The sequence below is a fragment of the Columba livia genome, chromosome 4 (genome assembly GCF_036013475.1).
Source record: "Columba livia isolate bColLiv1 breed racing homer chromosome 4, bColLiv1.pat.W.v2, whole genome shotgun sequence".
NCBI lineage: Eukaryota > Metazoa > Chordata > Aves > Columbiformes > Columbidae > Columba > Columba livia.
In genome coordinates this window covers 68,361,689-68,377,675 of record NC_088605.1, presented here as the reverse complement: position 1 = coordinate 68,377,675, position 15,987 = coordinate 68,361,689, and the positions used below count along the sequence as shown (strand labels likewise).

The 15,987-nt window shown below is 35.6% G+C and overlaps 1 long non-coding RNA gene across 1 annotated transcript in view; it reads right to left on the bottom strand.

The window, feature by feature from the left end:
- Nucleotides 1–15,987, bottom strand: part of LOC110356354 (uncharacterized) — a 149,570-nt gene that overhangs the window by 123,320 nt on the left and 10,263 nt on the right. The window contains exons 2-6 of the long non-coding RNA XR_010472443.1: nt 8,153–8,643; nt 7,784–7,844; nt 6,413–6,507; nt 2,116–2,203; nt 911–1,966 (exon numbers count right to left, since the gene is read on the bottom strand). This is a non-coding gene — a long non-coding RNA (uncharacterized LOC110356354). The remainder of the gene's footprint in view (nt 1–910; nt 1,967–2,115; nt 2,204–6,412; nt 6,508–7,783; nt 7,845–8,152; nt 8,644–15,987) is intronic.

Sequence of the window (15,987 nt, the reverse complement as noted above, 5' to 3'; positions counted from 1 at the left end):
TAAGAACAAATCTCTGGAAATCTTATTCTTGCTTTCTTTAGTGAGTTGTATCGGTAGGTTAAGATTAGGAAGTATTTTGAGCTGTTACCGTTCTCATTAATATTGTTTGAAGACCTTGAGTTCCCCCCTCAAAAAAAACAAAACAACAAATCCAAAACAAAACCCACAAACACAAACCAAAACAAACCTTCAAATCACCAAACAAAACCAAACCAAACAAAAAACAGCAACAAACAACAACACACAACAACGAAGGACAGATATTTCCCTCAGTGCACAAACAGTTCCACTATGTGTCATGTTTTGGCAGAAAACTAGAAGAAAATATTGATCCCCAAATTTCTCAGAACCTGGAGTATTTGAGTCCTTAGAAACTGCAAACTTGAAAGTTAACTTGGGAATTTAGTTTTTTGTTAGTGGTTTTATTTATTTGTGATGTGTGAAGTTATTCATAATAGTTATTCATAATAGGCATAATAGGCACCAGCCTACAGATTTATCCAGGCAGGTGATCTAGATTTTCTTGGTGGAAAGCATTTGTCTCTAATAGCAAATGCAGCGTACTGCAATCTTAAAACAATATTTGAGGGTGGGCAGGGAAGAGAAATGCTGAGAGAAGTTTCTATTTGAACATAGCTCATAAAACAAATAAAAAGGTCTTCACCTAGGCTGTCACTGACTAACATTTCAATCTCTTTGTTATTAAACTCAAATCTGATTCCCAGTCATCCAATTCTAACACATTGTCTTGACCAGCAGGTTATTAGCTACTCTGCAGCAGGCATCTAGTTTTGAGTTCTCTAATCCTTTCTAGAGGGTATATATGCAAACCATATCCTTGGTTGCATAAAAAGGAGCATGGTCAAGTGAGGTAATTCTACCCCTCTGCTCCACTCTGGGGATACCTCACCTGGAGTAATGGATCCATGTCTGGAATCCTCAGCACAGGCAAGACATGGACCTGATGGAGCGGCTCCAGAGAAGGCCACAAAAATGATCAGAGGGCTGGAACAGCTCTCCCGTGAAGACAAGCTGAGAGACTTTGGGTTGTTCAGCCTAAAGAAAGCTCCAGAGACACCTTATTGCAGCCTTTCAGTACTTAAAGGGGACTTATAAGAAAGAGTGGGACAGACTTTTTAATAGGACTTGTAGCAATAGGACAAGGGGTAATGGTTTTGATCTGAAAGAGGATTGACTTAGACTAGATATAAGGAGGAAATATTTTGCCACAAAGGTGGTGAAATACTGCAGCATGTTGCCCAGAGAGATTGTTAATGCCCCATGCCTGGAAAAATCCAAGGTCAGGCTGGATGGGGCTCTGAGCAACCTGATCTAATTGAAAATCTCCCTACTTATTGCAGTGAGGTTGGAGTAGATGACATTTAAAGGTCCCTTCCAACTGCAAACCATTCTATGATTCTGTTCAATGAAATTTCCAAAGGAGTCTCAAGTGTAAGGCAAATAAATAAAATTAATGTGTTATTTCCCATTACCTTCAAGATAAAAAAAAAATATTTTGTAACAATGGGTTCTTAATGTCTTGCAACAGAAAAGGCTATTACAGTAAATTGTTTTCAATCTAAAAAAATTGCTCCAAGCAAAATTTATGGAGAACTCTAATAAAAACACCTTGGAAGGTAGAGTGAAACCCTTGATAGAACTTACAGGAAGCAAACTTTTGAAACTTGTCTTCTAACACCTACATTACAGTACCACTATATTTGAAGCTTCTACCTCCTAGGTAGCCTAATTAATATCTACCTTCCTCTCATTTACTGAACACTTACGTAGTTGTATAAAATGGAATTGCTTCACTAGGAAAGACTTATGGGATGAGAAACATGGGAGTTAAAAACATAAATAAATCATGAACTCCAGCTTGAATCTTCCGTGGCCAAAAAATTATTTTAATATTTGCATTGTATTACCATATCGTACCAGCTGTCCAGATGAATTATTCAGGTATCTACAAGAGAAATGCAAGACAATGTAATTCTATGAAACACTGGCATTTTTCAATTAAAAAAATGAGAATATCCCAACTCACTACAGGTTAACTTTCCAACCTAATGATGACCCACTGCAGAAAAATCTTTGCTCTAGCAGGAAGCTCACCTTCATGCTGACCCAGGCAGGAATAAAATTATTTTCCATAAAGCACTGATTTTGGCTGAATGTACAAACAAGTCAGCAGCAGCACAACCTGCTTATAGGGAGAAAAAGGCCAGAAGGAATAGCAGAGTTACACTGAAGGAAATATTCTGCTATAGATATTATAAACAGCTAAGGACAAGTGCTAGTTCAGGAGGCCTCATCATCTAAAGGCAGTTCTGTGTTGTATTTAACACCATCTAGCCAAGAAATACAGCTGGAATTATGACATCAAGCTGTTTTAATTTTGCATTCCTGAACAGCTAAGCATAGTCCACATGTCTAAGAATCTTGCCCCAGGTTTTCTAAAGGGGTAACAATCCAAGCAAGAGCCTTTACCAACTGTTACTTACATTTTACAGTACTTTGCTCCTACACATAATGATTCCTGGATTCTTTCTCAACCTCCCCACAAAGGCAGCCAAAATTAGTGTATGACCTTTAAGTTCCTAATCCCACTGTGGTATAGAAGGAGTTCTTAAAAACATAGTGCTAAAGTGATGTCAGACACAACATCAGATCATTTCTATAGTATTCTGCACTCTCTAATAATTTCCATTATAAATTCTATTTTCATCTGTCATTGTTATCCCTTGGAAAGCAGCACCTTAAATTTACTTGTAGACTTATCCAGATCAGGGACTTAGTATTCTCTTCTTTAAAGTTCATTGTTCAACTAGTGTCTTACTGCTGTAAGAAGATAGAAAGAATCATGTGACTATAGTGAAGACTGTTCTGATGGGCCAATTTATAATTCAATTATAATAATCTATAAGAGGAATTTCATACTGTTTGACATATCCAATTGATTATCCCGATAACTGGTTAGATGTGGCTTCACAAGATTTTTGAATTGTTCCAGGATAACCTAGAATGATTTAAACTGCTTCTGAAGATCTTCAGTCTTCTTCAGAAAATATAAAGGTAAGAAACAAATGTCATTTTTCTGTATGAATTGCAAGTTTGTTAAAATTTAATATTTTATGACTAGTTAAAGCATTGGAAGTTTACGGATGTGTTTAAGAATGGAAATGTCCTAATTTTTTACAATAAAAATTTTATTACAGTGTCGGGGATTGGCTCAAGGAGCACAGATATGAGTCCACCAAGCAACTGTACGAGCAGAGCCCATTTTAGTTGACACAAGTAGGCCTTAGTTAGCTTTTCTATTAGGCCGTGGGAAAGGGGGGAACGGAAAAGTACTAACTAAGGCAGGGTCAGGATATTTTTGAAGAGATAAGAGTCAGAAGAATGTGGGATGCGCATAGCTAGCTAAACCCAAGTAGGTGGAGTAAGTAAATGTGCTTAGCCTATTAAATAGAGACAAGTATGCATAATTATGGTATTTGGTATAAATGCACGCTATCTCGGGCAATAAAGTTGAAGTATGCTTTATCACTCATATTGGGTCGGCTGCATTTCTTCCTCCGTCCGCTCGGGTCTGGAACTCTGATGGGACATTTCTCTGCATTACAGAACCATTTTCCTTCGCCCTATCAACCCTGCACTGGAGATCCAAACAGCTGAGAAAGCATGGCATATTCCATGTAAATGGCGAGTTTTTGCAGATATGTAAGTAGTTGTTAATTCTGAAGTTTAGTTCTGCATTAGTGCCTGTTACCATTTGGGACTGAGTTTCAATCATTGCTGAACCATTATTTGCAAGCAAGCTAGCAGTACAGATAAGCTGTCTTTGAGGTATTGAATGTAAGGTAATTTAATGTTTTCTTGCTACTAGTTCGGGGTTGTTTTTCAAATGTCTTTTTAGCATATCAATCCTATGTGAATATTTTTCTAACAGATTTTTTTTTTTTTTATGGATTAGTATTTTCTTGCAAATCTAACAAGGAAAAAAAAGCAGCCTTTGCTTTTCTGATGCTTGCTAAAGGTGCAAGAAGGCACACTAATGTAATTACCACCTTGTTTTTATCCCTTGCCAATGACATTCATATGACAACCACATATAACATGCACAGCTGACTTGTCCTCTTTTTAACTATTTCTTTAGTCAGGCCCCAAATCCTTCTACAGGGGTTTTGAAACAAGCATTTCCCTTTGTTGAACTTCATGAGGTTTTATCTCATGGGATCCTCTATCTTTTATCATTTAGCTTACTGTCTTTTTATTAGATATGAAGAAGACTGCCTATCATATACAAACAAAGAAGGGTAGTAATTGCTTTTTAGAACAGTGCTAAATTACAATAAGAAAGTCTTTTGCATCTTAAAGCATGGTACAAATCACACAAAAAGACACTCCGTGTTGCTCAATGGTACCTGCAGTTCAATCCTTTAGTATTCTCCATAGACAATATACTAGAATGCACTGCTTTAACATGGAAAGTTTTTTGAGAAGTGGCTCATAGTACATTCCTGCTTATTTATACCCTCTATCCACACTTAGATTTTTAGTTTAAAAAAAAAAAAAATAATCTGTTTTCAATAGAAAACTGCAAACTAAAATTCTTATTATTAGCTTTAAAAATGTTGAGAAAAATATAAACTTCTCATTTCTCTCCACTAAGGGGAATTTTTCAATAAGAAATCAGACATTTTTTAAAAACTGGAAGTTAATCACAGATATTAGTTCTTCCATGTTAAAGACTCTGAAAACCTGTCCAGTGAGGTGGGTAATATACTTTTAAGTATTTGTTAAAAAACTATATGCATCTTTTCATGACAAAATGCTACTATTACATATTATCTATTATATATTTCAATATATTATTGTAAAGCAAATAAAAAGAGAAAAATAAAATCCCAACCAATATTCTGAAAATAGAATTCAGAGCCCCATCAAATCAATTTCATCTTTCTCAGCTTTGATCAGGGAATTTTCCGTGTCCCTGAATTCTGGTTTCATTCAGTCTGAACTTGAGTTTGTGCAGTGATTTCCTTTTAACATTCTTGGATTTAAATTAGTCCCTGAAAAGATAACTGACAAAAAGTTTACTGTGATGACAGTTTTCAGGGTCTAATTATTTCTCCCTTACCTCAGTACCTACAAGCATCTAATCTTCTCCACTATGGTGCAAGCCTATTAAAATTAGAACCCCAATTAAGAATACTAAAATGATTACATTTTGCTTGGCTGATGGTACCACTACAGCTGCTCGACTCATCCTTCAGACTTGAAAGAAATTAAACAAAAAGAAATATAAGAAAAGCAAAATGAAGACTATTTTTGCATAAGAGAACTTAACAGACCTCTTTCTAATGAAGATTTCCTAAAGGGACTGACTTACAAAAGTTACTTAATACTTGGCACTGTATCTAAATGATTGCAGTTTGTTTTTTACAAGTATGAACCAACATTTTGACTGTTTGTTGGTAATGTTGTGTTTGAAAGGAGGAGTACTGCAAGGATAATTTCTCCTCCCATCCCTGTTGTTTCTATATGCATCAGCACTTTATCATCTTCAATGCAACTTGCTACAAATTTAAAATACACTAAGAGAGCTGAGAGAGTATTCTTACAAGATTATTTATCTACTGTATCATTAAGGTTCTTGTTACCGTAATTTCACAGTTCTGAGCAACAATTATTTGATTTATGGGAAGTACAATTTCAATTTTGTGGACAGGTAATTGAGCTCTATGATACATTAATTGATTTGCAGGGAAATATATTAAAAGCTGGCTAGAAAATAAAATTATTCAGGATCTTCACAAACTCAGTGCCTTTTAGAGCTTCCTCCTGGACCACTGAAGAGGTTTGTTCTAGTTGATGTCAGCGAAGCTACAATTTAGTGTTTGTCCAAAAAATGCTTGTGTTATAAAATGAACATGAAGTTAGTGTGGTTTCATGGACTATAAAGGCATAACTAAAGATCACTGTTTACTCTCAGTTCAGGATCCCGTCTCAACTCAAGTTATATTTATTGGGAAGTGCTAAAGCAAAACATGAAATTCAACAATGTATTGCCAGTAAAGGTAGTTATAAGTTATACATCAAAACGTTATTACTAACAGAGGTGATCCAATCACAACTCAGGCTTGACAGTGATTCAGTGCTCCACATTATAATACCTGGAGTAGTAGTGATCTAGTAACTCATGAGGAACAAGTTTTCAGATTAGTGTCTAGGACGGTTATTAAGATTTAACAAAGCTTTAGTTAATGCAAACAGAAAAGACACTAAAGGTCCACATCAAATTCATCTCTAATGTAACTTCAGTGGTATTAATCTAAACCCTGTAATTTCATTATTCTTTTAAATAACTACCCAAGTTTCAGAATCAGTGAAAGATTATAGTACTTACTCAAACATGATGTTACTCCTTCTAAATAAAGAGAACTCCACCAATGATGGATTTGCCCCTCTGGTCCTGATCTTCATTGCCACAGCGACTTCTGCCTTTACGAAGAGTATATGAATATCATGTCCTCCTCCTGACAGTTAGCAGTTTTACACTCATTTTGCACAGGTGCAAATCACAAGGCAAGCATAAAGCTATAAAAGACTGAGCTCCTGCTTTAAAATTCCTATTTTTATGAGCTTCTCACTATAGGCTTTACTATGTAAAGAAATAAAAGTTACAAGGGCTAATAATGTGAATGAAATAAACAATTATATAACATTTTCCCTAACAAGACACTTTACAAGGTATTTATAAGGAAGGTAGGTACAAATTTCTCATTCAGTATAGAATCTATTGGTTAATTAACACTAATAAGTCAGGATTATATTGCAAGTGACTAAATTTTGTGAATTAGCAGGTACATTAAATTACATAATAAAATCTGAGGAGAATAAACCTGAGTACACTTTACTTAGATGTACTGTCAAACAAATGTATTATTTATCACAATATTTGTACTATAAGTAAGCCTACTACGACACAAACATAACACTACAAAAATCTGAGTTTTCAACAGCATTCTGACAATTTTTCGCCAAAAGCACAAACACCTCATTAGTTTAAAAAAAATATGTGAATACATTAAAGAAAAAATATGAGCTTCTATAGCACTATAATAATTTACAAATAACAGAAAAGATGTGTGTTCTTTTTTAGAAACTGTTTTAGTACGGGTTAATACATGATCCTATATTATACTACTGCGTTGTAGATCTGCTGTCCTTAAAGAACATGCGCTTTTAATTTCTGTATTGTATTTGGTGACAAATCGAAAATTATAAGCAAAGGTGGTTGGGGATTTTTGTTGCTGTGTCTTCTATCTGAGAATTAATCTGTTCTTGGAAGTTGTTTGTATCTGGATCCATAAATCCCTGCAACTTCATAATAATTTCATCAGCCAGTAAATGTGATTGAACAACAACAGATAAGTCATACTGAGAACAATAAATAGTCACCTTTACCTGGCAGACTACTAAGGAGTCTCTGCTCTTCAGTGTTCAGACAACTAAAATGGCTTTCAGTGACTTAGCACTAATATCCAAAGCAAGCAGTATGTACCAGTAAAAACAAAACAAAGCAAAACAAAAAAAAAAAATCAACAAATATTTTGAGAGGATTGTTTTGAGGCAATATGGGAAACATACCGACATCCTCCTTTTCATCAAAAGCTATTAGTAACATTGAAGTAAAGATGGAAGGCAGAAAAGCAAATACGTTGGAGTAGAATAATTTTCTCCATCATAAAATGTTCCTGGAAAGAAAGTTCCTTACCTAATTTTCTGAAAGCTCAGCTTTTCTTCAATTTGTGATCCCATGCAAAAATGGTAAAAAACTGAGAAAGGAAAAGGGTTGGCTGAAAGGAGTCAGCTGATAACAATATCCTGAAATCATTGATTTTGATCCAACACAACAGAGCACCCTGACTATTAGCTACCAGGAGTTGACGCAGTAACCTACCATAGGGTCCTTCCTCTTCCTTAGAAACAAATCACAACAATAATGCAGAAAAAAAAATAATAATAAAAAAAAAATATATATATATATATACACATATATATAGCTTAAGTGAATAAAGTGTAATTGTACTGTAGATGTTCAGGACCACAGCTAAGGACCTAACATGACAAATCCTCATCTTACCTCTACCCATTTTAGCAGCTGGGCTTTCCTAGTTCATTAGACTTCTGTATTTCAGCTTGTGACTTCTGGAAGATCAACTGAGCACTTCACATATAGGGTAATATAATACCATATGTAGTCTGGATATGTCTGAATCACTATACAAACAACGTATAATGACTCTGTACACAAGCAGTGACTGGTTTTCCAGGTTGCCACTCCTGCTGCAATTGACATGCTGGATCTCCAAAATTAAAAGGCAAAGGAACAAGTATATCTCTTTCCCTAAAGTCTTTTAAAACCACAAAAAAGGCTGGGGCATGGAAATCAGTCATACAAGCAACAGGCTGTAGCCAAAAGCAGTGGAGTCAGCAGCCAGGTGTTTCTCTTCTTGTGGTATTCCACTTGCACAAGTTACACAAACCATAATAGCCATACTTCTGTAGCTATTCCAAGAACAGGGACAAAAGTCTGGGGTTTTGCTGTGTTTGAAATAGCTTTCAATTTCAGGCCTAAAAGAAAACAAAATGGAAATTACTATAAGTATTAGGACTTAGAAATGAGTAGGAACACAAAATGATACACTCAGGTTGCCTAATGCTTTTTCAGCAGAATGAAGACTTTGCAAACACATAAATACATGTTCATCCCCCAATGAAGAAAAGGTCTATCTTATAACCTGTAAGACAAGCCATAAAACCAAACCCAATTCCTGTAAAGAGAAAAAGTTTTTTAAAAATTCAGTTTCGGGAGCATAAATATTTCATTGCCTTGAGCATGTCTTAGAAGCTCAGAATTACTCAAAATAGTGCCAACGACAAACAAAAAGTAACCTAAAATATTTCAGCAAGAAATACCTTAGGAAAAAAGTATTTTCTTATAATCTTTCACTACCTCAGCATATTTAGATTGAGTAAAAAATGGTCTGAAGTATTACCTTTTACCCTGTGACTCCACTTCATAATAACATCAGTAGGGGAGGGAGACAGTGAATATTCCTTTTATTATTTGAATGACTACAAAGTTTTGACATGTACAATGTTAATAAAAATAATATATTCACAAAGAATTTTATTAGAATAATAAGCTTTTTACCACAAGGTGACTTTGTATATGTTTAAGAAACAAAATTTACTGTTCAAAGTAGTAAAAGTATATATATCTTCATCAAAACCCTTCAGACTACTATGAGAGAAATTATAACCTCAAAGCTCAGTGTGAAGCCATATGACAGAAAGACACAGTAGAGAATGGACTGAGATGATCACCACACCTCTATCATTCTGAACAAATGAGATGGGCAGAAAAACCCTTTATAGATCATGGTCCTTGCTTCTGTGGGGTCTGCCCATTACTACATCCTATGACTGCAACTAAGCCAGGACCTCTCTTGCTCCCCACCAGTTTCCCTGGCAAAGAATACAGTTTTGACTCATTTCACATATAGTCAAACTCTGAGTAGCACCATATACACTCTCCAGATGAATTTGAGTTAGATTTGTATGAATAATTCACTTAGACTTACCAACTCCGGTGCTTGATTGTTTCATATACATATTCAGAATCAAATGATGAAGTAAATTCAGCCTTATCACTGTACAGTACAGCCAAATACCAGATACATACAGCCTATTTCCCAATGTCTTGCTCTAAGCTAGACAACTGGCTACACATTTTAGATTTATTAGGTTATTTGTTGAATGCTAAGTGAATCTTGATTGATAATTAATATCTCTAGGGACTACTAATTATAAAATATACATAGCCCAAATTTTAATAAATAGGTTGTATTAGAAGCAATTTTAAATCTAAAATGGGAAACATAATTTCTGGAGCAATTATTTTAAGAAATTGCACAAATAAATAGTAAGAAATTATATCCAGTTTAATGACTAGCAATTAATGTATATAATCACATTAACACTAAGATACATGTACAGCAATTACAAGTGTAATGTGTTCAAAGAGTTTATTTAATTATACTATCCAAGTGTTACTTCCCAAATAACACAAAATAATTTGTCTGATTAAATCTTTGTTTAAAACAATACCCAGTGGGCATGACTAAGAGCTAAAATTAATAGTGTTAACTTCGAAAGATAAAAATTTATTGGTGATGAGTAGGAAGATACAGAGTATACATATAAACATATGCCTATAGTTAGCATTTATGTTCATACTATAGACATTAATTTTCTATACATTTACTTCAGATAAAAACTGAAAATTGTGGAAAATTCTGCTATACAGAGCTTGTTTGAATGACCATAGCTCTGCCTGAAAACACAGTCTAGAAACAGTTCTGCTTCTCAGGAACTTCTTCTATTTCTACTTACAGTTCTAGAAAAATATATGGCAAAAATACCCCTGTAATCATGTTTCAGCATTTTCTCCTCCAAGCAATTAGTATTACTATTATTTATTTTAAATTATGCCTATCTAATGTTGGCACATTTCTAAAAAAAATAAAGTATCTTCAACATTCTACATTTCTCATTTCAAAACGTGATATTTCAGATAGTACGGCTCTCTACAACATCTCAGGATTATTTTTCAGAAATCTTTCCTGGGTTCAGAACAAATTCGCAAATTGTTTTAGTTGGTCTGAATTAGACATATAAAACACCCACCCCTCTCCCCCCCACACTCCCCAAACTTTACACTCATAGTCTTTTTTCTCAGCAGCAATCATTTGATCTCTCTGCCTAGGTTGTTTTCATTCTAGCAGCAGCAAACCAGTATAAATGGTGAATCATTTTATGCTGTTCCCCAGGTACAGCCAATCATGGCAATCTAATCTGTTTAAATTAACCCACATGCCACAGTTCCACAAACAATTAACCCTTGTATTTCAGTGGGTTGTGGAAATCAAATCTCAGCCACATTACCATAATCTTCACACTATGTAGATCACTTCGCGATTCCTAATTTCTCAAAAAAAAAAATTCTTTTATATTATTTTTCCTAACACTCAAATAATGTTTAGGTAAAATTCAGAGGAAAATAGAAACAGCAAAATAAATCCATTGTCTCAACAATTCACAATGTCACATAGAAAATACCAATTCTCTTTATCATTACACTCTAGCACTCACAACATTAAGTGAATCTGAATCAATGAAGGCAGACTATCTTGTCTGTATTAAGTATTGCAGGGGTCCCAATGGCCATTCCTTTATGCCTCTATTTCCCCCGCCCCGTTAATACCCTCTGACCTCATTCCCCAGTCTCCCAGTCTGTATTGCACTGCAAAGTACCCACCAGGATAGGGGTCCCTTTCACCTCAGAGGATATTTCCCACTGGGGGCTGCCAGGCAGGGACTAAAGAGCAGTTCATCACTAGAGCAAGCACCCACCTCACTCCTATACACCAACGCTTTGGGCAACCGGGACAGACCAGTGTGGCTGCACCCCAAGAGTAAGGGCAGGTGCTGCTCTAAAGGGAGCTCACAAACCTGGGAGCCAAAGGCAAGAACAGAAAGGCAGTTTTGTGTACTCCTTTATCTGAGGATTTTCTCTCAAAAATATGGGTTGCCTTATGTTGTTTCTATCCAGGTCAGCTCCATAGGTATGCAGGGGAAGCAGATTTGTTGATTTGGAAGGACTGTGATGCCAGAATATTTTGCTAGTGCACTGTTACACAGTTGAGGATAAAATGCTCTCAGCATAGCTACTTTGGGAGTTTCTTCTGACATTGCTTGTGCTTCATGGCCTATTAGGTGGCCGTTTCAAAACATACTAGAATTGACCACAAGACAGACTATTAAACTTCTTGACAAGTAATTTGACTTTCATAGCATTTAGCTGATTAGAAATTCACTGTCCTGTATCTACCACTCATAAAGGGCCTTGTCTTTGTCCAAGGCTACAAAATAAAAGTGGATTTCTTCCAGAGCAAAGTGACATGGCAAAGTTTGTGCCATATCTGTGTGGTCTCTCAACTCTCTAATCTAGAGAAGAATATTAGTTGTATTTGTACACATGTAAATCTAAAAAAATTAAATTAAATTTAAAAGTCCCCATTGAATGGACTTGTTTTGTCCCTTGGTGAGTTTTCCTGACTCTGGGCCAAGCTTGCAGAGTCAGTAGAGAGAGAATTTCCCAGCAGAGAGATAAAGGAGAGAAAATAGAGGGCAGAGCAGCATACCAAAGATAACAAGGATCTGTGAAACAAGGGCTGAAAGATCTTTTACAGTAAACAATGAAATTGATATTTAGCATCCTTGGTGGTCTACAGACATTCTGATGGGCTGCATTATGGATGCTAATAGAGCATTCCAGCCACAGGGTAGGGATGAGGCAATCTCCATGAGGACCTGAGTGATCCTCAGGTATTGATTTAACACAGAAGCAGACACAGTCGAAGTTGACAGTAGTTACACACAGCTGGAGATTTTATGATGGATGCATGAGCACTATGACACATTCAAGACTGCGGACTGCTTATAAATAGCTCACAAGATAAAGGTAACTCTAAGAATGAGCTACCACAAATCCTGTAGCAAAAAATCCCTTAGCTCATTTTCTTCTGTATGTTGCACAGAATTGTTCTGAACTTCTCATTTTTAAAAAATTAATTTCTTTGATGTTGAAAGGACACAAAGATTACAGCATAAAAACTCTTTCTTGAGTAAATTAGTAAAGCTCATGGACTCATGTAGCTAGCTAGTAGTAGCTAGCTTCAAAACTGTATTTAATACCTATCAGATTGCTACTTACAGATAATTAGTATATAAACTCAGGCTAAGAATGCTTATTTACAAACTTGAAGGAGTACTCACAGTAAGGTTTTTGCACCACACTGAAGTCACAACACTGTTCATTCAGTAAAAGATACATAGTTACAAAACTGTAAGGTAAATTAAGATCTACATGCACTGGTAACAGTAAATTCATAATGCAGCAGTTGTCAGAAGCAAATGAAGGAATGACTTGCATTAGAGTTGTCAGGGGCTGTGACGCACTTTTGTAATGCACACTTAAAGATGGATGGAGAAAAACATTATATTTCAGCAATCATTTCTTGTGTTGCATTTTCATAGCCCAATAAAATAATTAGCTCTGCCATGCCTCAAGTAACTTCAAAGTCATCATTAGTTGATAGTAAATAATCAGAATAGTGTTTAAAATCCAAAGTAGTTATCAACACATTCCAAATATTTTTCATTTAAAAGATTATTTGAAGATCACAGGATAAATGGCTCAGTAAGTCCCTTGATGATTTTTCTGTTTGAAAGTGCAGCCATATGCTTTGTCAGCTGAAACAACTCAGTTTCATGCTATATTATCAACGCACTGGAATAGCAAATAATTTAAACTAGTCTTAATACCTTGATGTGCAGGCTCCTTCCTCACTGTCTATTCATAGTGGTGCTTTAAACTTAGAAACATTTAACATTTTGCAGTATACAGCGTTTCTTTTGTGTTGTCTTGCTGAGTTTTAAGAAACCTCTCTCTGCAGGCAAACACAGACCTACTGCAAAGCTCAGATACTTCAGAAAACCAGGCAGTTTGGTTGGCTGCATTTCATTTAGCCCAAGATGGAGATGATAAAGTCCAAATTCTCTTGCAATTACCAAGTTAAAAGAAAGCAGTAATTGGACAAGAAATAGAACCAATGCACCAGTAATTTTACCTTTTTCTTTTTTTTTTTACCCAGGTATTATCACTTTCAAGTCACACTACATTTTATGCTAAACTTGAGTACTAAGCTGACCTTTTACATCCCAATGAATAAAATTACATTAAAACCTTTTCTGTCTTTCAATCAAAAAGACACATTCAGCTGCTTCTTTTTCATCAGGGACAGCGACTTAATCCCTTTGTTATGGATTTTTCTGCCAAATTCTTACAGTACACTTTTTCCTTTAATCCCCTGTTATTTGTTCTTCCCAAAGCCCCAACAGCCAGGATCAAACGAAGCTTTTTTAATACTCTTTACTGCACAACTCATGACTTAGAAAGGATAGCAGTGGAGCTTATATCACATTACCTTTAAACAGAATTTATATGGAAGGAATTACATCCTGACAACATGCTTTAGTTTTCTAAATCTGATCTACCATACCAAGTGCTACAGTAACTATGTTCAATCACCAAATGCATCAAATGCAAAGCACAACAAAATATCTTGAGCAATATGTCACAGTCCATTAGTTTGGAAACAAGGAGTAATATGCAATGCTGCAAAAGCAGGGCAATGGCACAACTCTTTAAGAGCCCTTAGATCTCAATAAGTTCTCCCTCAAAGAAGTCTGTGGATGTAGAGTGTTCTGCATACTGCATTGAAAGACATATATCTTTGCTTATGGGGAGGTCTGTTCATAGGATTTGATTGCCAAATTATATACAATAGTGCCATAAAGAAAGGGTTAACTGCTTTATTACACTGCATTAAGAATTTTCCTTTGTCTCAGGAAATGTTTTGAACTAAATCTGTGACATTTAAATAGCAGAACATGAGTGAAAACAGTCCTGTAACACATAGCACATGGGCTGAAGGACGTGAAATTTTCACAGCCATACAAACAAATCTCACAGGTAGGTCTCCAGTACTGCTGCAGCTATATAATAATCCTGCTAACACACTTAGAGTTCTTCAGTTTACCTCTCTTGTTTGTTTGTTTGTTTGTTTTTTTACTGTGGAATTGATTCAGTATAGTCCCAGTACCTAACTGGATTCTGTGCTGTAGAAACCCACAAAAAAATTTCCCCACTACAGAGTCTGCATTCTGAAATCAAAGCCTCGAAATAAATAGGCACTAGAAAGCACAAGGAAACAATAAGACAATAGTCACAGTGCTGGGATCCAGTCTCAAAATAAGCCACCTGAGCATTGTGACAGTTTCTTTTGGATATAACACTAGAGCTACAGGATAAGATCTGAAAGAATATCATTAAATCAGTTTGAAGGTATTTAGAAAGATCATGGTGGAACAGGATAATTTTTCCAACAATTAATCAGTGGATGGTGAAGGCTGGTATCATAGGTCCACTGGAGATGGAATCAATATTTTAATGATATTTAAAATACAGCTTAGCCACAAACATCCTCAGGAAGAGCAAATAAGACCCTTCTGATACATGATACCAAGAAGAAGTCAGTTTAAAAGAGCATGGAGGAGAATGTGGTTAAATATGATCACTAACAGAGTACCAGAAAGAAGCATTTGAGAGGATGAGGTTATATCCCCTGATACTGACTGGGGATGATAAGCCAGCAGAAAGCTTGACTTACCCTTTCCCTGTGGAGTTAAGAAAGACTAGATGAGGAACTTTTTCCTTGGAGAAAATGTGACCTTGTGTTTGTTTGGGAGTAACTTTTCATCCATATTGAAACTGGTCAATTAACATTAAAAATGCAAAAGGAAAGGCTATAAAATCTGCCTTTGGGATCATTCATTTTTAATCTTTTTTTTTTTTTTTTTTAAATGACCAAACAAAAGCAAAAACAAACTCTGTCATGCTCCCTGCTTTCAGATGTGGAGCTGCATAAAAAGGTAGTTCTCAAAGTCAGAAACATGAGCTCCTTTACGAAAATGAAACAGAGATCCCACAGATGCTGACCCTGCCATGTTTGTTTGTGCAAGCCACTGTTCATTTTGAAGCCAATGAGTATGTGAGGACATCTACATATTCCTCGTCACAAAGAAGCTCACTAACAGGTGAAACAGGTGCTTATTAAAATAGAGATTTAATCAATCAGAAGACTGTCCCTAAAGATGTGACCTTCCTTCTTAATACTCCCTTTGCAATTGTACGTATCATCCAGAACACATATGTATTTTTTTACTACTAAAAATCCTTAGTCTCCCAACATAACCTTTGGATAGATGTATAGTCATGTTGCAGAAAAC